Source organism: Lontra canadensis, unplaced genomic scaffold, assembly GCF_010015895.1.
Source record: "Lontra canadensis isolate GAN:19392208 unplaced genomic scaffold, GSC_riverotter_1.0 scaffold25, whole genome shotgun sequence".
Classification (NCBI taxonomy): Eukaryota; Metazoa; Chordata; class Mammalia; order Carnivora; family Mustelidae; genus Lontra; species Lontra canadensis.
In genome coordinates, this window is record NW_022631019.1 from 20,019,110 (window position 1) to 20,034,297 (window position 15,188).

The 15,188-nt window shown below is 60.7% G+C and overlaps 1 protein-coding gene across 6 annotated transcripts in view; it reads right to left on the minus strand.

Moving 5' to 3' along the window:
- Window positions 1-14,905, minus strand: part of AHDC1 (AT-hook DNA binding motif containing 1) — a 63,801-nt gene extending 48,896 nt beyond the window's left edge. For 4 of the 6 annotated variants that reach the window (XM_032863886.1, XM_032863893.1, XM_032863891.1 and 1 more), the window contains exons 1-2: window positions 14,441-14,786; window positions 14,113-14,207 (exon numbers count right to left, since the gene is read on the minus strand). The gene's annotated coding sequence lies outside the window, so the exon portion shown is untranslated. Of the gene's footprint in view, window positions 1-14,112; window positions 14,211-14,440; window positions 14,787-14,881 lie in introns of those variants that run through there. The other 2 variants (XM_032863889.1, XM_032863887.1) reach the window with 2 other exon arrangements.
- Window positions 14,906-15,188: the final 283 nt, after the last annotated feature.

The following is a 15,188-nucleotide window of genomic DNA, read 5'->3' on the forward strand; positions in this document are numbered from 1 at the left end:
CGCCTGTGCCTGTGTGCGCACCGCCGGCTGTGTGTCTGTGCCTGTCTTTGTCTCTGTATGTATCTGGGCCTTTGTCTCGGTGTGTGTGGCTGTTGGTCTGTGCCTGTCCGCATGACTGTGTTTGGGTTCATGTGTGTCTAAGTTTATCTGTGTCTACAGGGCACTGGGTGTCCTTGGCCTGTGTCTGTCCCTGTCCTGGTAGGGCTGTGAGCATCCCCCTGGGTGGCCTGTTTGGAGCCGTGGGTCTGTGTGGCCTTGGTGTGAGGGAATGTTGTGCTTCCGAGGCTGTGGGTCTAGAGCTAAGTGTGAGTGTCTGCTTGTGTCTCTGTGTGTGAGACTCTGCTGTGTGTTGTATTACGGAAATGTTTATCTGTGCCTGTGGGATGTGCGTTCATAAGACCAAGGATATGTGTGTCTCTGTGTGTGTGTGTGTGTGTGTGTGTGTGTGTTGTGTGTGTGTTGGGTGTGAGGGTGTGAGGGGTTTGTCACAGACTGGTGAGCAAGTTAATCTCAGACTCCGTGACACGTGGAATAAAATCACGCTCCCATAATGGGATCATTCGTCTTCCTGTCCAAGGAGAGAACCAACTCTTCACCCTCCGCCCTGGGGGAGCCAGTGGGGCCAGGGCCAGGCTCGGCCCCCATCCAGGCCCCCTCTGGCTTCGGTACCCCACCCCCACCTCTCCTCAGCCGCACCAGGCCCATTCTGCCTCCAGAGTGCCCTGGTGCCCACTGCGGGCTGGGCTGGGCTGGGCTCCAGGACATGTGACCTAGAGCCTCACAGGCCTGTCCTGGGCCCCCCCCCAGCCCCACCCACTACCAAGGAGAGCCCAGCCCCAGATGGGAGGGGGGGAAATGCAGGAAGGAATCTTTGGGCCCCTCCTCCTCCCGGAGGGGAGGGATGAGCTGCAGGCCCGGCCCGGGATTTTCCATCTCTCAGCAACAAGATTCCTGGTGAGCAGGCTGCGGGGTTTGGCAGGACGCCTGCTGGAGACCCGCCTTCACCCGCCAGGACGCCTGGGTCCCCAGGGCCAGGCAGCAGTGGGTTCCCTGGGGAGCCAGGAAGGCCCCATAACTCCAGTTTAATGCTGCCCAGGCCTGTGGGAAAGCCGACACTTCCAGCCATCCCCAACCAAAGATGGCTCTCCAAGCTCCTAGGCAAACCAACCCCCTTAATCTGCCCCCCCACTTTGGGCCTCCCCCTATCCAAAGCCTTTGCTTCAGAAAACCATCACAGGCCAGCTACCCGGCACCACCCACTTCCCACCTGAACCTCAGCACACGCCCAGACTGGGTTCTAGACCTCACCTCTGGGTTTGAGGGCTCCCAAGGCCAGGGCTGAGCTTCTCATCTCAGACTGGGGCTTCTGAGGACAGGGCCTTGTGTCCTGCAGCTGCAAAATCCCTCTTGGTCTTAATGCTCCTTCCTGATTGAGCGGACAGGCACCAAGAGAGGATTTAAAACTCAAGATTGGGGAAACTGAGGCACTAAAACCCTCTGCCCTACCTGCCACTATGAATCTGAGGCCAAATCCAGTAGTCTGGACACGCAAGGTCTTAATCCTGCCCAAGAGCAGTGGCTGCAATTCTTTCTTCCCTGTCAGGGGTACCTACGACTCCAGGAAGGGCTGCACATCAGTTGGAGGGTAAAGGGAATGGGAAGGTGGAGTCCCTCAAGCCCCAGTCTTGGATGTACAGCTAGAGAGCAGGTTTGGTAAGAGATTAAGGTCGAGGAGGAGGAGAACTGAGTTGCTCCAAGATTTACGAGCCTAATTCTTCTCTCTTAAATTCCCCCTCCAAGCCCCCAGCCCCAGCCTGGTCCCTCCAGGGTCATGCTGTGGCCCCAGGCCAATGTCGGGGTCCTAACCCATCCATCAGCTGTTGCCAGGGAGTTTCCACCCCAATGGGTTCCAAAGGGAGGGGCTCAAATGACACTGGGGACCCAGACTGATGGGGAGGGGGCATGGCCCTAAAGATGCAGCCAACGGCCCCCTACACCCTCCTAGGAGCTGGGGGCTCACAAGCTCCAGGGCAGAAGCTAAGGCTGGTGGGTAGGGCCCAGGAGGAGGCCGCCTCCCCGCCAAGCACCACACCCAGCCGTGCCCTTTCAAGCGGCTGGGAGACCTGGGATCCCACGCGGCCCTCCAGCGCACCTAGTGTGTGACCTTGCGCGATTGCTGCTCCTCTCCAGGCCTTGGTCTCCCCATCGCACAGGGCAGGAAGTGGCTCATATATCCCAGGTGTCCCCTCTTCAGCTCAGCTCTCTCAGCATTTAGCCCTGCCCTCTCTCCAGTCCAGAATCTGGGCCACATGGGGTGACACTGAGGCAGGTAGGTACCTGGCAGAGCCCCACAAAGCCTCCCAAGACAGACCTGATGAGCTTATGGTGAGTACCCCTCCACCACACATCTGTTTTCCAGAAGTGCAAAACTGAGGCCCTGAAAGAGGGTCTGAGTCTGGACTAAGACCTGAGTTTTCTTGGTGGGGTGGTTAAGGGCATGTTCTGGGGACAGACAGAAAGACCGGAATTAAAATTCCAGCTGTAACAGAAACCGTGTTAAAAGTCCCTTGCCTTCTCTCAGCCTCAGTTTGTACATCTATAGAATGGGTAATGGGGCCTCCCTCCTGTAACTGGTCGAGCTGAAAAGAGAACAGGCACCTAGGGTTGGTGCGGGGGAGGAAATGCTTGAACAATAGTAGCTCTTCTGTCATGGTCACGAACCCAAGCAACCTCAGGGGAGGTGAGGAGGGGTCCCAACCTAGCTGGAGAACGAGCCATCCTCCAGCCAGATTGGGACCCCCAGGGCCTCAGCTCAGGAGGGCCAGCCAAATTCCTTGAAGCCCCCAGCTGTCTCCCCTATTTGTTAAAGGCCTCTCATTAGTGAGCCTGGGCACCTGCCCCTCCACATGTAATAAGCCTCATTAGTATCTTAGCCCCAAGCTCTGCGCCCAGAGTCTATGTGTGTGCACACGCACGAGGGTGGGGGACTCCAATAGGCCACCAGCCAGGAGACGGCATCCTCGCCAACCACACCCCCTGCCTGTCATCAGCAGGGCCCGTCACCACCCAGCTTGTCACCTGCCTGCCTCGCACCCGCACCACCTGTCACCCACCCAGCTCGTCACCCACCCAGCCCATCACCTGCACCACCTGTCACCCACCCGGCCTGTCACCGAAGCCGCCTGACAGGCATCTGGGTGGAGGACAGGAGATGGGGAGAAGACCACAGGGGTGTGGAGCTGGGGGCCCCAGAGACCCTGTAGGACCCCCACTTCAGCTCGGCATCCTGCAGCATCGCCATGGCAACCTCTCAGCCGCAACCACTTTCCCAAACATCCCCCGCCCAACCCCCCCAGGCCCTGCTCTTAGCTGAGCTGAGGCTGAGAAGAGCCTGAGTGACAGCAGAATGGGGTGGGAAGGAGGGGTTCATCAGCTGGCTGGCCTTGGCCATCCTTCCCTCTCTGGCCTCGGTGACTCCATCTGCAAAATGGAGGAGCCGGAATGGGTGAGGCCCCGCTAGAGCAGGCCTGCCCTTCCCGGCCTGGATTGGCTGAGCCAGCTACCAGCTAACCTGTGAGGGCTGGGGGTGGGACAAAAGGACAGGGCTTTCTGGGTTCTTCCACATTCCTTGCCCCCCCACCCCCCACCCCCCGCCCCACAACCCCAGCCCAGAGAGGCTGGGCCTCTGGCCCAAACTCACACAGTGAAAGAGGAGGAGCAGGCTGGAAGGGAGAGGGGCTCTGCCACAGGCCTGCCAGCTGGAGACGCCACACTGGATGACCCAAGGTGACCGGGGGCTGAGCTGGCCCCCACCTCTGAGCTGCATTATTTATAATACCCGGAGCTTGGAGCTGAGCAACAGCTGCGGCGCTGCCCCTCCAGGGGGCACATGCCACAGTGGAATGGAGGAGACAAGGTGCCTCCTCCAGGAAGGCCCCCGGGGTCCTTGGCGCCCACCGCAGCTGGTTAGGGCAGGGGCTGAGGTGGGAACGGGGCTACTGCTCCATCCTTCCCCTCCCTGGCCCCTCTCCCCTCCACTCCTCCAGGCAGGCAGCGATAGGATTACTTCTGCATGACTGCCCGCTCCACGGGGTTCCAGAGACCCTCCTGCCTGCAGCAATCTTTAAAATTCCTCCAGCCCAACCTTGCTCCCTTTCTCCCTGCAGTGAATGCTCCAGCATCTACCGCAGTGTGCCCGCCGCTGCCACCACCAATCGGGCTGGGGGCCAGGTCCCTGGCACCTGTGGGCAAAGGCAGACTGGTCCTCAGAGTGTATGTAGCCCGGTGACCCTCTGGTGACCCTCGGAACCCTGAGGGCTCAGGCCCTGGCCCCTCCGGCCCCCAGTGCTGGTCTAGCCCCACAAAGCATGGCTCAAACTGGGGTTAGGCATCACAGTGGCACCAAGGTGGAGGGGCACAGATGTGCAAACACACCTGCTGGGTCTTGGTATGCCAGCCCGTGTCCTCTGCTGCTGGAACTGAGAGGCCCCCTCTCTGCTCCCACCTCTCCCACCTGCTCCCACCTCTCCGCTCTGACCCCCGCTCTGCCTCACCGATCTCTGCTACCCCTGGGGTGGGCAGACAGCTGGGCCGGGCCAGAGTCTGTGGCTCCCCAGGGCAAAGAAACAGGCAGGAGATCGATCCACTGAATTTTTTAAGGCTCTAATGGAGCCGGCATCCCAGGACTTGGGGCCTGGGACACAGGCGGTATCTTGGGGACCCCTCCCTCAGTAATGCAGTGGCTTCCTCTTTCAGGTCTTGGGGGCTGGGGGAAACTTTCTCCGAGCCTCTTCCCAGCAAGAAAAGGCAGGAGGGGCCCCTGAGAAAGAGATGGGATGTGGGGGGCTGCGAGCAATACCCAGAGCCGCCCCCCCCAATCTTCCCAGCCCTAATGCAGGCAGAAGCAGCTCAGCCTCTAAATCACTCCCCTCACGCTGCCCTCTGAGGCGGATTCTGTGCATCTGTAATTAGGGGGTGGAACAGATGGTGGAGATTCCGTTTAAAATCATGCATCTAGTAAAGTAACCTTCACTGTCGGAACTGACTCCCAGGGAGACCAAGTCCCGAAGCCCAGATTGGGGGGGGGGCATGTCAAGCCAACATCTCACCCATCTCTCTCCCTGAAGCCCCAGGCCCAATGTCCCTCTCAGGTAAGCCCGGGTGGGGGAGCAGGCTGGCAAGCACCTGAGAATGTGCAGGCTGGGGTAAATCCCCCTACCCACCCCACCCCCCCCAGCATACATGCCAGAGCCGGGGCAGGGCTGGGTACTCAGAGTTCTTGGCTGAGAGACCAGGGTGACCAGGTGCCAAGAGCCCCCAAAGAGGCCCCAAACCCCCAAAGCCCAGGCCAGGGTGCCCAGAGCACAGGGTCTTGGGTGGGGCAGCTCTGAACCAGATGCACAGCCTCACTGTCCAGGAATGAAGGGTCTGGGGCAGGGAGGGGGACAGAGATGCCTCCCCAGGCAGAGGAGGCTCTGGGAAGTGGGGGAGGACTGGACAGCAGAGAGGGAGAGAGCTACAACAGCAAGCAAGTGTGTGTGCAGGGCTGGCTGAGGCTGTCTAGGAGGGTGTGTGTGGTAGGGAGGGGGGCCTGGACAAGAGGTGGGGTGGGGGAGCTGTGATGGAGAGTGCTGTGGTGGGGGGAGGGTGCTGGCATGTGTGAGGCTGGGGTGAGAGCTACAGAGGAACTGAGCTGGGGTATGTTGGGGGTCGGGGGTAGGACAGAGCTGCGAGGTGTGGGGCTGTCCCTGGGCCCTGAGATGGCCAAGGAAAGGACTAGAACTGGGGCTTGCTGGGGACATACAGGGGACAGCCTGTTGAAGTGCTGAGTCTATGGGGGAGTGTGCGTGTGTGTGCAGGTGTGTGTGCATGTGCGTGCCTGGGAAGGTATGAGAAGCTGGGGGGACATTATCTGTTTAGAAGTGAAGCAGAACCGAAGCTATGTCTGTGTTCAAGGTACATGGCAGGGCTGAAAAGGGTGTTCTTGTTTGAGTGGGTGTTGAGCGGGCAGTGTGCGTGTGTGTGGTGAGCGGGGGAGGCTGTGTGTCCAGAAAGGTGTAGGGGTTGGGTGGTGTGTTCGCAGAGGTGCAGGGCTGCAGCTGGGAGAAACGCTAGGGCTGTAGGGAGAGTCTGAGTGTGTGACTGGTGAGGTGTTGGGGAAAGTTCGAGTACGGGGAAGGTGTTAGGGCTGCTCTAGGGTCCTGTGTATATCCAGGGAGGTAGGGGGCTCAAGACAGGGTTAATAAATGTGTGTCTGTGTGTGTTGGGTGTATGCTGGGGATCCTAAGAATCTGGGTTTGGGTTCATGACTAGGGCTGTACTGTGTGTGTGTGGGAAGGTGTGTGGTGGTTGTGTGTTTGGGGCATGCTGGGGCCGGGTGTGTATATGGGGCAGTGGGGTGTCAGAAGGGTGGATATGTGTGGAAGTGTTTGTAGCTGGAGCAGTCGTGTGTTTAGGGGTGTTGGAGCAGTAAGCAGAGGAGGGGCAGCTGGATATTCAGGTGTTGGGGGCTACAGTTGGGCCCCTGTGCTCAGACACATGATAGGGCTCAGGGTGAGGATAGGTGCCCCTCTGGGGAGATGATGGGCAGAGTCCTAGCCTCTGCTCAGGGGCCGCCTGCTGGAACCCCTCTTTGGTGGAGGAGGGTGCCTGCCCACCCCCAGACCCTGAGAGGGGGTGTGGAGAACGGGGAAGGGGGGTTTGTCCATCTGTCTCAGCCTGCGCCCAGGGCAGAGGAGCAGAGCCGCCTCCTCGCTCCCTGGGGGGCAGCAGCGGATCTCAACCCACCCATCTGCCTTCAGATGGTTGAGGCAGGAGCTTCCACAAAGCTGCCTGGAGGGCATCACTGTGTTTGAAGAGGCCCAGGCTGGGGGCTGGGGGGAGCTGCACAGCAAACAGTCCTCATGGAGGCTCCTTTGAAAACCACTGACGCCAGGAGAGAGGAAGAGGGAGGACAGGGGCGGGTATGTCTGTCCTTGTGTGTCTGTGTGGGTCAGTGCCCAACTGTGAGCCTCAGAGCCCCTTCGCGTGTGTTCGTGCGGATGGCCCCTGTTCCAGCAGCATCCTGGCCTCAGAAAACAGCCCTCCAAGCCTGGCTGCGAGCTCACAGCCTCACCCAGGCAGCTACCCCCTCCACACACACACGCACACTGCCTACACCCACACGCAAACCCCCCCCCACACCTTCACATCTGCATGACACTGCACCCTCACACACATGCAGCTCGCCCCCAGGGCCCTGTACCTGTGTGTCCACACACTCATTACACCCCCCCCCACTCTGCAGACCCAGGTGGCAGCACACACCTGTGACAGGCACACACGTCAGCACACACATGCCTGAGGAACAGCCATCGCACACACCCCCACACGCTCCACGCACCTTGGATCTCCCCGTCACGTCCATGTCCCACCTCACACACGATCATCTCTTCCTCACACACGCCGTCACAGGCACCCGCCGTCACAGGCACCCGCCACGCTGTACCCGGACATACGTGCACATGTCTGCAGGTAGTGCACACACTCAGCCTCCCCAGGGCTCAGAGAGTGTCTCTCCCATCACTCAGCCCACCAGCCAAGTCCTGAGGAAGGCTCCCGCTCGCCAAGACAGCCCCCCAGCCTCCCCCCACTGCCGGCTGGGAAGGAGTGGGAGGGTACGCCACCCTCACCCTGACACCTGGGACCACTGAGCTTCACCTCTAGGCAGAGCCTTCCCTCTGCTCTGGCGTGACCGCCACTGTCTGGGTGAAGGTGTGACTGTGTGCGTGCATGTATCAGCACGTCCTGGGACCCCGTGACGAGGCATGCGTGTCACTGCCTTTAGGGATGAGGAAGCATAGGTATGTGTTCCCCAGTTACACTGTGAGATGAGGGATGAGTGTGAGGGTAGAGATTCACGTCACTGTGTGTGTGTGTGTGTGTGTGTAGGCCTGTGCAGACAGGTATGAAGATGGGAGTGCATTTACACAAGGAGACACCCAGTGAGTGATGAGTGTGATATTTTCTGACACAAGAGATATGTCCATCTTGGAGCAGGGGTCAGGGCTGGGAAAACTGCTCTGAGTAACTCCCTCCCCTACAAAGAAAGCAGGGAGGAGGGGGTCTCTCTGCGTGCTTCTCCCTCTCTTGTTCTCTCTCTTTCTCTCTGACCTCTTTAGCAGCTGGAAACTGAGCCGGGGGTGGAAGGAATGGAGACTTGGCTGGCCCAAGGGTTTGGGGAGGGAAGCAGGAGAAAACACCTTCCAGATTCTCATCAAATCCCTGTTTGTGGTCTGTAGCCTCAAGCCTCTCCGCCTCTCCTCTCTCTCTTTCTCTATGTCTGGGTTTCCCCTTTCTTTATCTCTTCCTGTCTCTCACCCTCTCCCTGAGTCTCTCCTCCTCCTATCTCAGTCACCTTGTCTCCCTTCTGGGATCTCCGTGTCTCCATGTCTCAGTCTCTCTGTCTGTTTCTCTCTCCCCAGGCTCTTCCATTTTTCTGACTCCTCCTCTCTCTGCCAGCACCTCTGTCTGTCCGTCTCTCCCTGTCCTGGTCCATCTGTCCGTCTCTCTCCGCCTGCCTGTGCGTGGGTGTCTCTGTCCATCTGTTCCACCGCCCATCTGTCTGGTTGTCTGTGTTAGTCCTTCTAAGGGTGCCCACTCGCTCCCCAAGGTACCCTCCCCCAGGTCAGCAAAGGCCTCTCCTGGCTGGGGGGGGGGGGGGGTGATGCAGAGCTGCAGCTTCTGGAAGCTTCAGTAGCAGCTGGGCTGAGCTGGGAGTTCGGGGCCAGCCAGCTGCAGAAGCGGCCCCTCCTCTGGGCTCCCAGGCCAAGGACCCCAGAGCAGAAAGAGGAGAGAAAGCAGGGCCTCCCTGCAGCTGAGTCTGTGCATGCGTAGGTAAGGGGGGAGGCAAGGGGCCTCACCTTCCTTATCCCCTAGCCAATGGCAGAGATGCTGGGATCCTGGAGGGAGGGGTTGGGGGGGGGTGCCAGGATATGGGAGAGGGAAGGGGCTAAGAGCTCACGGTTTCTTGTCAGCTGGGTGGGAGGGGGGTCCTTCTCTCCTCCCTTCCAGGCAGTCCCTGGGGATGTCTCTAGTTCTCTTTCCAGCTCTAGGTATGTGGAGCTCCCACAGGGGCCATTCCTGCCTCCCAGTTTCTCTAGAGCCTCTGACCCATAGGGATTTGGGCAGGGGGGATATAGGAATATCTCCCCCATCCCCAAGTGGAGGTTGGCTCTGGACATGTGGGGACCTTGATCCTGTCTAGGCATTCGCCATCCTGAGAGGCCCCATGCAGCCCACCTACCACTGGCAGGCCAGCACCTCATCCTCTCTCTCTCTCTCAATCTCTCTCTCTCTCTCTCTCACACACACACACACACACACACGCACGCACATACACAGAGCAAACCCTAGCACACATGGCCTGCCACCCCCACTCTCCCACCCAGCAACTCAGAGGACTCAAGAAGAAGCCCCACGCCAGAGACATGTGCCCTGCCCTGTGCTGGTGGCAGGCTCCAAGAGGACCTCCAGCACCCAGCCAGGAGCTATGTGACATCCCTCAGTACCCTCTCAGTCTGCTCTGTGCCCCCCATTCCCTCTCCAAGAACAGTCCAAATCCCACAGTCCCAAAACAGATGGGAAAACTGAGGAAGGGATGGGAGGTCACAGTTATTCCTCCTGAGACCCTGGTGTGGAATCACAGAGAAAGGGACGCTGACCTACCATGAGCAAAGTCCATACTGGCTGCTCCCGCTGCACAGCCCTACCGCTGGGCCAGGGCCAGAGGCTGGCTCCCTCCCTCTAGAGCTCTCCTTGCCCTGGCTGGGCCCCCTCCCTTTCTGAGCTTCTGAGCAGTCCTCCCTGCCCTCTCCCTCCCAGCCCTGGCTCTCTCATCCTCAGCTCTTGGAAGCCTGACTCACTGTTTCCCCTCCTCTCTCCCCTCCCTCCCTCTCTCTCCCGGCAGCGGCGCCTCCCCCTCCCCTGGGGGGACTCTGGCCACAAGGGTACCCGCCTGCTCCCCTCTCCAGGCTCCAGGCCCTCTCTGCACCCAGGAGGCCCCTTGCAGCTGTCCTTATTCTCTAACTACAGACTGCTAGAGTGCAAAGAGCCTAGGTCCCAGGCCTGGCATTGCCAAGTATGACCTGGGCAAGTATGCCAATGTGACCCTGGGCAAATGAGTCCCTTCCCTAGACTGGGATTTCTCCTGTCAAACAATGTGTGAGGAGGTCCAATGGGATGATATCCCTGGCATCTCTGGGACTCTAATGTTCCCCACCTTTAAAATCCCAGGTGCCTCTTGGCATGGAGCACACACAACCTGTGGGCATCTACCTGCCTCAGGACCCGCCCCCAGGTCCAAAGAACAGCTCTGCTCTGTTCCCAGACTTTTGGAGAAGGCAGAAGGGAGATGCTACCCTGGGGCAGGACCATTAGACAACTGACCCCTGGAATCCCCCTGGATCCCTATTCTCCCTCCTCCTGTGGGCATCTTTCCCTCTCTACTCCACCTGTCCTCCTCCCTCTTCCCAGAGACATTTGCTTGTCTCTCCTCCAAAAACAATGCCTGCTCATTCCAGGCTGTGGGGTAGCGAATGGCACATGCCTAGGGCCTTCTTGGTCCCCTGGGCCCCTTCAGGGGGCTGTGATCCTGGTTCTTCCCCTCTACTGTTTGTTCTCTCACTCCCTCATCACTGGCTTCTGCCACCATCTTTCCCTTTCTCTTCCTGGCCCGTGGCTGTCTGGGTCTCTCCTCCCCTCTCCTAGGTCCCCTAGCTCTCTCCCTGGGGGGGCCCATCTGCTGGCATTAGCAACAATGTTATCCTTGCTCCCTCCTGCATTCCCCATCCTGGCTCCCCCCTCTTCGGAGCTGTCCCAAGAGACCCAGGGGGCCCAGAGACAGAGCTGGTCTCCACCCCATAATAGTGAGTCTGCTTGACCTCACTCAACCAGACAAGAAGTGTCTGGGCATCTGGTATGAAGGCATAGCACAGCACCCCCTGGTCTTGGGTGACTGGCATGAGACACAGAGCTCTGTATTTCACAAACAAACAAAAAAGTTGGTTGGGGGTCGGCGGTGGGGGGGACATAGGGGGTATGAAGGGAAATGAAGGAGATCAGGTTAGCCATGAGAAAGCCCCTAGCCAATGGGAAACAGAAGCCAAGTGGAGGGAGTGGCTCAATGTCAATGCTCCAGACTGATCTGAGAACCAGCAGTGTCCCTCTAGGGCTCTGCCAGTCCAGAGCAGCAGCTCCCCCCGAACCCCCCACAAGTTTCCAGCCAGGGACATTTGGCTCCTCAAGCCTGGAATACAGCTACAACCTCAGGTGGAGATCCCACCCCTTAATCTCCTGTAGGGTTCAAGTCCAACCTCCCAACAGTAGACCTCCACTTTAGCTCAGCAGGGGGTCCAAAAGCCTCCCTGCCAAGATCTAAGCAGGTGGAATGGGGTTAACAGAGCCCCCCAACCCCCAAGCCCCCCTCACCAAAGTCCCACTCAAGGTCTGGGAAGCAATGCAAAACAACCCTGTAATGTGCATACACCCAAACTGAGAAGCTATGCTATCCACCCACAGCATCTGGGGGTGCTGGGGCTCCCTGCCTCCCGACCCTGTTCCAGACCCCCCAGCCCAGCAACCGTAATAAACAGCAAGCTCTTTTTCTTTATGACACCAAATTTCTCCAAGCCCAACAGCTCCTTCCATCACTACCTCAGCCATAGATCACATTAAAAACTCACAGAGGGCAACTTAAACACATCACATTTGTTTCTCTCTATATTATTTCAAAAGTAACGGCATTAAAAATGGATTTTACTACAGAAAATAAATATCAGCACGTGGGCCGGGAGCCCAGGCAGGAGGAGGGAGCCCACCAGGAGAACGTCCCCAAGGGTTCGGGCACAGCTTAGGTACTGACCAAGGAGATGGCTGAGGCCAGACAACACCCTGGGACCTGGGGCGGGGGGCTGGGGAGGACACGTCTGGGGAGGGGGGAGTACCCGCCCACCCAGGCACCTGCCCCAGTGCCAGACCAAGAGGGACAAGAGTCACTGGTTTGGACTGGTGCCCACTGGTCCCCCTAAGCTCATACCCTCACTGATCTATGCAAACCTCGGAAGGGTGGGAGCTCTGGGGCAAGAAGTTCACCAGTCTCTGGGGGTTATTCCAACTATTGACACAGCAGGAGAAAAAAAATGAATTCAACTTACTATCCAGTTTGATTTTCCATTGCTATAAAAATAAATATACATCTGCTCAAAGGAGGGAGATGGCAAGCGGCATGCACATGCCACCTGGGGGGTCCCCCCACAGCTCACCACCACAACCCAGCCTGCCCCCCTCCACACCAGGGAATGGACAGACTGGTAATCTTTCACTTGAAAGCCCCAGCTCACACAGCTACACACACACACACACACACACACACACACACACACACGTGGGGCCACACGGAACAGGAACAAGCCAACAATAGAAACACCCCAAATACTCCTGGCAGGACTCTGCCCAGGCCCGGGCACATGCCCCCGCCCCAGCAGCAGCAGCAGCAGCAGCAGCAGCAGCAGCAGCGGACAGAATGTGGCCACCCTGACCCGGAGGCAAAGCTTGTCCTCACACCCTGAGCTCTGCCCAGGGAGCTGGGGCCAAGTCCCGCCTGACACCAACTGGTCCGGCGGGAAACGCCTGCCCAGCCAGACAGGCACAGGCCCCCCAAGGGTCCCTCCTTGTGCTCAGGGACCAGGCTGGTGCAGCCTGGCCCTGCCTCCCAGGGTGACGCCTGGGCCCAAATTCAGCTGGCCCTGCCAGTCAGGCACTGGTGCAGAACCGAGGGCACCAGGCTCAGCCCCTCCCAGCCCAGCCCCAGGGCCCCCAAGCTAGGAGGGAGGGGGGACTCCCCACCCCTCCACATCTGGCCCTGGCCCCCAGGGTCTGCGGTAGAGAATTCCCGCCCCCGCTTCTCTCTCTCTCTCTCTCTCTCTCCCTCCTCCCGCTCTGTGCCCGCTGCCCGCCTCAGGGACAGCCCCAGCTCCCGCCTCCGGCCAGCAAGGCCCACATCCTTCCTCCCTCAGCTGGCCCCTTCGCCTGGCAGGAGGCTGGGGGGGTCAGGCTGCTAGGGAACCCCTCCAGCTCCCATTAGTCCTCATCCCCAGCCCCCAAACTCTGGGTCGCTGTCCCTTTTCCTGTAGAACAGGAAACAAGGTTATTTCCTAGACTCCGAGCCAGCCCCCTGCCCCTCTGGCTCTGCCCGGGGACCAGGACCCAGCAGGAGAAGGCGCCCTTAGCCAAAAGGCATACGGATTCAGCAATTCACCCCCAGCTCCCGGCCCAGGGGGCTGACAGCTGTCACTCAGCACCCCACCCCCTGGGGAAGAGGGGGCCCAATTCAATCTGAGCCCCAGAGGAAACGCATTGATAGGCGATTATTTATTTATTTATGCAAAAGTGAGCCGACTTTGTTCGCCAGGTAACCGGGCACGCGGCCCAACCCCTCCGGCCCTGGCCACCCCCAAATCCCTCCTCCGCCCCACACCCCCTCCGGGTCATTAGGTCCCCGCCCCTCAACTCCCAGAGCACCAGCGGAACCTTGGGATTTGGGGGTTGGAGGGGAGGGGCTCCTCCCTCCGCAGTCTCCCCCTTTCCCAGCGCCGTTCCTAAAATCCAGCCTTGTTCTCCGCTCCCACGGTCCCCCCCTCCTTCCCCCCCCCCCCCCCACCACCACATTCTCAGCAAGCTGGAGAGCAAATTGCAGTTTTAAATCCAAAGACCGAGGGAGGAGGAAGGAGGAGGGGGCGCGCGGCAGCGCTGGGCGCGCACCTCGCCCCCGAGCCGGGGGAGCTGCGGGGCGGCCAGGAAACCCGAGAACCCCCCCTCCCTGCCCCCCCTTCTCGTCCACCTCCCCCTCCCCCTTCCCGGCGCTGCCTGCCAGGCTTCGAGCCGAGCCCAGCCGAGCCGCGGGCCCCGGTGGAAACAAAGACCGATCGCACCGCGGGCACCGCAGCCACCGGGTCCCGCGGACCGGACCCGGGCGCGCGGAGGGGGCGCGGGCCCCCCCCCCCCCGGGCCCGCCCAAAAGAGCCCGGCCGGCCGGTCCCCAGCGGGGTCTAGGGCTCGGGAGGAGGCGCCACTCACCGGAGTGCTGGGCTGCCGGCTCCGTGGGTCCGAGCCAGGCGAGGGGCTTTGGGGGGCGTCAGTCTTCCGGCGGCGGCAGGGACGCGGGCGCCCGGCTGCTGGGGAGAGGAGTCGTGGAGGAGCCCTGAGCCGCCCGCCGTTGCTGACAGCATGGCTCGCGTCTCGGCTCACATTCTCCGCCGCTAACTCCGCTGGACACGGCCCCCCGCTCCCGCGGCGCCCCCCCACCTCGATCACTCCTTCGCTCTCTGCGCCCCCCTCGCTCCCCCCACCGCGCACACACTCTCACAGCCCTGGACACCCCCGCCCCCACCCCCCCATTGCAAACCTGGGAGGGAACGCGCCCCGCGTAGTCCTCCTCCTGCTCCTCCTCCTCCGCCCTCCTCCCTCCCGCTCTCTGGCTGTCTGTCTGTCTCTCTGACTGTCTCTATCTCTCGCTCTCTCTGCCTTTCTCTGCTTTCCGAGCTGGGTGGGAAAAGGAAATGAGGACAGAAAGCAGACGCTGGCTTTGGGTGGTGGTAGCTGGATTCCCTCTCTCCCTCCCTCCTCCTCCTCCCCTCCCTCCTCCTGCCTTCTGCTCTCTCCGCTGCGAGCGGGGCTGAGCGCAGCCTGGCGGGTGGCTCGCTCTGCCCGCCCGCCCGCCCGCCCGCCTGTCTGTCTGTCTGGTCTGCCTCGCTCGCTCCCTCCCTCCGTCTCTCGCCCTCGCCCTGCCTGCCTGCCTCTCTCCGTCTCCGCCGCCGCCGCCGCTGCCTCTGCGAGCTCGCCTTACCTTCGCCGCTCACCATCCGGAACCCCAGGGGGGAGCGCGCGCGCGGCACGCCGGGACTTGTAGTCCCCACCCCGGCCGCTCGGCGTGCGGGGCGGGCGGGGCCGAGCCGGCTGCCCCGACGGCGCGGCCGGCAGCCCGCGGGGACTGAGCGCGGGCCCTTCGTCGGGGAGAGGGGCACGTCCTCCGTTTACCAAGGGTGCTGGTTCTCCCGAAGGACTAGGGGTGTTTCCCTCGTTCCTTGTTCCCTGCGGGGGGGCTCTGGCTTGAGCGGAGGTTGAGGGTGGGAGCGAAGGGGCGGGGTCTGAGC